A 7,651-nucleotide genomic window follows, 5' to 3' on the forward strand; every position below is an offset into this window, starting at 1 on the left:
GAAATGGAAAGACACCCCACATTCATGGATAGGAAGACTTCACATTGTTAAGGTGTAAATATTATTCAAAGCAATCTACAGATTTAACACAATTTCTATCAGAATTCTAGCAGCTTTTTCCACTAGGATTCATAGCAGTATTATTCACAATAGCCAAAATGTAGAAACTACCCAAGTGTCTATCAACAAATAAACAGGTAAATCAAATGTGCTATATACACACTATGGAATATTATTGAGCCATAAAAAGAAATACAATAATTTTACAGGGGTTACAACATGGATAAACCATGAAGACATTGTGCTAAGTGAAATAAGCTAGATGCAAAAGGATGAATAGTGTATGATTCCATTTATATAAGGCACTTAGTCAAATTTCATAGAGACAGAAAGTAGAATAGAGGTTACCAGCATCTGGAGACAATGAGAAATGCAGAGTTATTGTTTAATGAATAAAGTATTTATGTGAGGGATGATAAACATGTTTTGATTATAGATAGTGGCAATGGTTACACACAATGTAAGTGTATTTAATATCACTAAATTGAACACTTATAGTTAACATGATAAATATGTTATACATATTGTCACACAGTGAAAAAAAAAAAAAGGAGAAAATGCCTTAAAATAAAGAGTGCTAGCATTAGCTTAGGCTTGGATTCTATCTATGGCCACTCCTTGCCTGGGGACAGTGTTTGGGGAGGGGAGTAAAGTTAATGGGTGGCCCTATCCAGGCTGCCAAAATGGTGAAAAATTGTTTCCCCAAAGAAACATCAAGAGGAAGATGAGGAAACAAAAGCAAATGTTTACTGCAGAATTATTTGGAGGGAGATTATTTTTCAGTATCCATGCACTATTAATCTCTTAAGTTCTCAACTGCATTAACAGAAAAATGATTCAGCTGACCCCAGCAAACATAATTTGTATTTGCCGATTTAAAATATCACTTGGCCTTGACAATTTGACACGCACCTCACTAAGTCACTTAGACTGAAGGACTTCTTCTTACAGAAGGAATAAAAACCTGCTCTCCCCCAAATTAGTGATTTCTGAAAAATTATATTTGAATTTGTTTAACAAAAACAGTATTCAGTACACTTTAGGCCTCGCAATCCCTCTAAGATGTTATACTTGACCCAACTCACTCATTGGTGTGATCTACTTCGTAAGTAGATTTTTAAGCTGCCACCCTGGGCTGATGGTGAGTCGGCAAGCACGTGTGAGAAAGATCATGTTGTCTTAAGCAACTTTGATTCCAAGAGAAAAGGAGTAATATGAGTATTCCAGTCCAGTCATCTGAAGAGAGATTCCCGAAGGGAGACCTTGCATCTTCAAAGCATTGGAGGTAGAAGGAAGATGGGCAGAAGGATGCCCAGAACCAACCCAGGCTCTGTCCTCTGCCTGTCACACTTTCCAGGTCTTCTTTTAGTTCTTCTCTCACTTACTTTCTTCATAGCACTTATTACTCCTTGCAATGGTATGTATTTATTTCATTACTGTTTTTTTCCTCCCATAGGATGCGCCTAGAATAAGAGGAGTTTGTTTTTGTTTTTGTTTTTTTTTCCCACTGCTCTCTCTACTTGAAGTGTCTAATACAGTTTAGACATACTTAGCTAGCACAAAATACGTGGACTATAAATATTTGGTGAAAGAATAAATACTCTTAAAAGTACTCTTAAAAGTCAACTTTCTTAAACTACCTCCAACACCTCCCTCCTCCACAAAATGAAAAATATGTTAGAGTCAGAGGGTTTCATATGGCACTCTCTACTGCCTTCTATTATAGCAAATGAACAGATACAACAATAAACGTTACATTTGTTCACCTAGATATCTTTCCACTGAATTCTCAATTCTTCAAAAACAGTGAGCATGCAAACTCTTTCTGTGACTATTTATGGAAGGAATCAAGTAAAGCATGATTTGGGAAGTAAACTCAAAGTGAACAATAAAAAATAAACTTCAGGTGGAAGGTAATACTTTTCTTCTCTTACTAGCCATCAAATTCAAGAAAGTACATTGGTTCTGATTTGTTGTCCTAGTTAGTTAAGCTTTTTGCTTCCAGCAGAGAATATCTAGATTAAAAGATAAAGGTTGAGATAAAGATGGATTGTAGAATGCCAAAAATAATTGTTATTGCCCTTTGAACAGTTCCAGTATAGTAGGATCTAAATTAATCCTGGATTACTAATATTTATTGTCAATCATATGAGAGATAACACAAAGGCCATATTAAAATTTTTGATCCTTATAAACTTGCTTCCAAAGTTCAAGTAAGTTCAAGAATACATGGATAAAAGAAACACAAACACGTTTTTTAAAAAATGTTAAGAAAGCTCACTTTTCCCTAAGTTTCAAGAGGAATAAATTTAGCATTTAGAAAATATAGAAAATAAATATGCATATGTATTCATCAAGATATATATGTGTATAGAGTTTAATATTTTATACATTATTTAATATTTATACATTTTAATATATTGATTTTAATACACTTAGTATCAATTATTAAATTTTTATTTTCTCATTTCATTAAATGTTCTTTAAATTTACAATCACTGTTTATTATTTCCATATTTGCATTATTCATTTATTCAGTCCCTTATTGTAGGGCTTTTATATCTTAATAGACTACAAGAAATGTCCAGACATCTCTACTCTTATTTGTGTTCCCACCATTTTTCAATGCGACTTTGAAGCTCCTCTTATTAAAAGATACAAACTGTTTCCCCACTGGTCTTTGATTAACAGAATGTGGTGGAAGTGACTGCATCAGCTCTGAACCTACATACCTAGAAGCCTCGCAGACTTCTACTTACCACCTTGGAATCCTGACAAGCCACTACCTAAGCAAATGTGAGCTACCCTTTTTGTGGTAGTTACACGGGATTAGATGAGAGACACGGGGCCCAAATTCCTGACTGCCCCACATGACAACTGACAAACACCTGGGAGTAGGGCTGCCCAGCTAATGTCCGCTGACTGCAGATGAACGAACAAGCCCAGCCACATAGAGGAGAAATAGCCAGCTGGACCATAAACAAAGGTTTGTAATAATTGTTTATTTATATGGTTTGCATTTTGTTTTGCTCTCATTTTTTAATGGGAATAGGACTTTTTTATTGTGGTAAAATGCACATAATAAAAATTTACCGTATTAACTATTTTAGCTGTACGATTCAGTGGCATTCAATGTTGTGCAATGCTCACTATTTCCAAAATTTTTCATTATTCCAAACAGAATCTCTATGCCATTAAGCAATAACTTTTCATTCTTTTTGTCCCCAGCTCCTGATAATCTCGATTTTACTTTCTGCCTATGTGAATTTTCCTATTTTAGATACCCCACTTAAGTAGAATCACACAAGTATTTGTTCTTTTGTATTTGACTTACTTTACTTGGTGTAATAGTTTCAAGGTTCATCCATGTTGTGTTATGTATTAGATTTTTGTTTCTATTTACGACTGAATAACATCCTATGGTAGACAGATAGATAGATAGATAGATAGATAGATGATAGATAGATATAAAATATGGTGTATATACATGTATATATATTATTTTTCTCTTCATTTGTTAATGGACACTTGAATCGTTTCTACCTTTTGACTACTGTGAATAATACTGCTATGAACATTGGTACACAACTACCTGAGTGTCTGCTCAATTACTTTGGGTATATACCTAGAGGTTGGATTGCTGGGTCAAATGGTTATTCTATGTTAAACATTTTTGAAGGTTGCCAAAATTTTCCACTGTGGCTACATCATTTTATATTCTCACCAGCAGTTCACAAAGATAACATTTTCTCCATATCCTTGCCAATACTTGTAATTTTCTATTTGTTTGACACTAGCCATGCTAGTGAGTGTGAAGCAGTAGTATCTCACTGTGGACTTTGATTTGCATTCTCCCAATGACTAATGATGCTGAACATTTTTTTATGTGGTTATTGGTATAATTTGTATATCTTCTTTGGAAAAAAATGTATATTTGAGTCGTTTGCTCACTTTTTAATTCAGTCTTTTTTGTTGTTACTGAGTTGTAGGAGCTCTTTACATATTCTGGATATGAATTTCTTTTTAGATATATGTTTTACAAATATTTTCTGTCATTTTATTGGTTTTCTTGATAGCGTTCTATCATTACCAAGTGTCAATGCTATTTTTTTAAAAAAATGTGAAGTCTAATTTATCCATTTTTAAATTACTTGTAGTTTTATTACCATACTTAGAGACCACTGCCAAATCTAATGTCATGACAAGTTTTCTCTTATGTTTTCTTATAAAAATATTGTAGTTTTAACTTTAAATTCAGTTATGTGACTCCTCTAAATAATTGTTGCAAAGCATGCATTGCTTGGTGTGTAGCCATTGAAGTTTCTGTTCTATTATATTATTTGTGATCAGCCTGACAAGTGATTCTTTAAATATCTGACTCCAAAATAGGAAAGAAGATTAAAAAGATGCTGTCTCCTTAAGTCTGACAGATGCTTCTCAGGAATTCTGCTTCTGCTGAGAGGTCCAAAACTAAGGCAAGCATTTGGGCAGGTTCCTCAGGGCCCTGCCAGACCAACCTAAACACACAACTTCAAATGTTTAGGGGAGAAGGTCTCCACTGCCTGTCCTGGCACCAGACAGCAACTCCAAAATGTGGGATGCCAAGCCCACAGCCTTGAAGGGGCTAAGAAGTGAGAGATGATAGTGCTTCTAGAACGAGCACGTTGGTCACCTACATGAGATCAGCAGCCTTTTCCTTCATTTGGCACTGCTCTGGTTGCTGTAAGTGTTGGATCAGGTTCCAGAACTCCAGTGAAACTGATTCAAATTACTCTTTTCAGCTCCGTGATTCATTTGGGGGAGGAATCAATTTCTCCATTGCATAGCAAAATTTCCTATGCTGCCATTGTGTGACATAATTCCTCTCAGATTTCTTAATTAAACATTTCGAGATAACTGTTGATTCATGTGAAGTTGAAAGAAATAATACAGAGAAATCCCATGAATTTATTTATCCAGTTTTACCTTATGGTAGCATGTTCTACAATAGAAGTGCACAACTAAAATTTTGCATTGTAGTGCAAAATTGCAAGTGTAATATCAGCATTGGTAGAGTCAAGATGAAGGACATTTCCATAATACAAGAATTACTCATGTTGTCTTCTAATAGCCACATCCACTTTCCTTTAGCTCTCAATCCTTCTGAACCCCTGGTAATTACTATTCTGTTCTCCATGTCTATAATTTTGTCATTTCACCATTTGACCATTATTCCATAATTCTCAACCTTAAAATAAGAATAATATTACTTACTTCCCAGTGTAACTTTACATAATATACTTTACATTAATTTTAGTACTTATCTTGCACATATTAGTTACTCTAATAAATGTTAACTGTGATTATTGATACCATTATTACTATGATCAGAATCAAAGCCTTAAGGTATAAATATCAGGAATAATGTATTGTCATTGGAAAAAGTTAAAAAATATGGATTTGATTTTAACATTTTCTTAACTTACTAGAAAGTATCCTCCATTATGTCATATTTCTAAATCTCACTTTCCCCACATTTAGAACAAAAATAAGAAAGTTATTTTACCTTCAATGTTTTTATTGTGATTAAATGTACAATGTTTATATAGGCTGACCCAGTTAGCTTTCTTTCCCCTTTTATTACTCACAAACAAGGTATGAGAGTTGAAGGTTAACTCTATTGTCAACCTACATTGTACCTGTTAGCAGAGGTAGACAGGGAAAAACATGCTATACAATTATTTAAGGAAATCCTTACCCATCTTCCTCAATGGCAGAGGAGGACAATATTTTAAAAATACTTGTTCTACCTCTTCTATACTTCTTTTTCTTGGAAAGCGAGTTGGTGTACCATCTTTGGAAGATTATAAGATAAGTGTATCGAATTAGGCCATTCTTGCATTGTTACAAAGAAATACCTGAGACTGGTAATTTGTAAAGAAAAGAGGTTTGATTGACTTTTATGTTTCTGCAAGCTGTACAAAAAGCATGGTGCTGGCAGGTGTTTGGCTTCTAGAGAGACCTCAGGAAGCTTTTACTCCCTGTGGAAAGCAAAGGAGGGAGAAGACGCATCACACGGCAAAAGCAGGAGCAAAAGACAGTGACTTGGGGGAGGTACAACACACATTTGTTTAAATGACCAGAACTTAGGTGAACTTAGAGAGCTCATCAAGAGGATGGCCCAAGCTATTCATGAGGGATCCACCTTCATGATCCAAATACTTCTCACTCGGCCCGCCTCCAACATTAAGGATTGCATTTCAACATGAAATTTGGGTGCAGACAAATATACAAATGATATCATTCCATCTCTGGACCCTCTCAAATCTCATGTTCTTCTCACATTGAAAAATACAATCATGTCTTCCCAATAATCCTTCAAAGTCTTAACTTGTTTTAATGTTAAATCCAAAGTCCAAAGTCTCATCTGAGACAAGGCAAGTCTCTTCTACCTATGAGTCTGTAAAATCACAAACTCCCCGTATCACTTTCCTTAGTCTTCCAAAAAGATAACACACAGTGAGTGCTCAGGAAATATCAACTCCTTTTTACCCCTGTACATACTGCTCAACCGGAATGTTGCATCTTCTGGACCTTGCTCACTTTTGCTAACGTGTGGCTTGTTACAAAAACATGTGTTAATGGATGATTTGTCTATTCAGAAACCTTCCCTATATTCCTAACATGCTGGTATTTTTTTAAGCTAGTCTATCCCTGAAAATTCACAAACTCATAACTACCTGTTGAAACTATGTGCTTGCTTCACATTCTAACTCAAGATCTGTGATAAAATATTTTTCCCTCTCAATACCCACACCACTTTACACATCTACACTGTTGTCTGTCAATTTTGCAAACAGAATACACTTACATGCAAACCTCTTTCACTAAACCGTGAACCCATAGAGTGCCAACCATTTATGATTAGTGTCAATGTGGAATTTTATTCTTAATGGATACTGGGTAAATAAAATTTTTTACCAAATAATGATCACTGCAACTGAATAGCAGATATGTTGACATTTCCTTTTAAACTGGAGTATATTTATCTCCATTACAGGGACTGTGTGTTCTAACCTTTGTAAACACTGTACATAGCATTGAACCATAAAGTAAACATTCATTAATCAATTGTGAGACCTTTCATAGTTTAAATTAGTATTCTGATCAAAAGGAAGTAAGAAAATGGTGGAACAGTGGCCGGGCGCGGTGGCTCAAGCCTGTAATCCCAGCACTTTGGGAGGCCGAGGCGGGTGGATCACGAGGTCGAGAGATCGAGACCATCCTGGTCAACATGGTGAAACCCCGTCTCTACTAAAAATACAAAAAAATTAGCTGGGCATGGTGGCTCGTGCCTGAATCCCAGCTACTCAGGAGGCTGAGGCAGGAGAATTGCCTGAACCCAGGAGGCGGAGGTTGCGGTGAGCCGAGATCGCACCATTGCACTCCAGCCTGGGTAACAAGAGCGAAACTCCGTCTCAAAAAAAAAAAAGAAAATGGTGGAACAAAAGTTTTAGAAAAAAAGGGTAAGGAAAGAAGAAAGATGGAAATCACAAAATAAAGAGTCCTAGCCCTATGTAGCAAGCATATATCTAGCAGTTGCTGAATTTTT

General features: G+C 35.4%; 1 long non-coding RNA gene across 1 annotated transcript; it reads right to left on the minus strand.

Annotated features, from left to right (window-relative positions):
- Positions 1–245: 245 nt before the first annotated feature.
- Positions 246–7,287, minus strand: LOC141581500 (uncharacterized). The gene is made up of 3 exons (XR_012514185.1): positions 5,798–7,287; positions 4,737–4,956; positions 246–1,523 (listed from the first exon to the last, which is right to left on the minus strand). It is a non-coding gene; the product is annotated as an uncharacterized LOC141581500 (long non-coding RNA).
- Between the last annotated feature and the right edge of the window lie 364 nt (positions 7,288–7,651).

This window comes from Saimiri boliviensis, chromosome 15 (genome assembly GCF_048565385.1).
Source record: "Saimiri boliviensis isolate mSaiBol1 chromosome 15, mSaiBol1.pri, whole genome shotgun sequence".
NCBI classification, from domain to species: Eukaryota; Metazoa; Chordata; class Mammalia; order Primates; family Cebidae; genus Saimiri; species Saimiri boliviensis.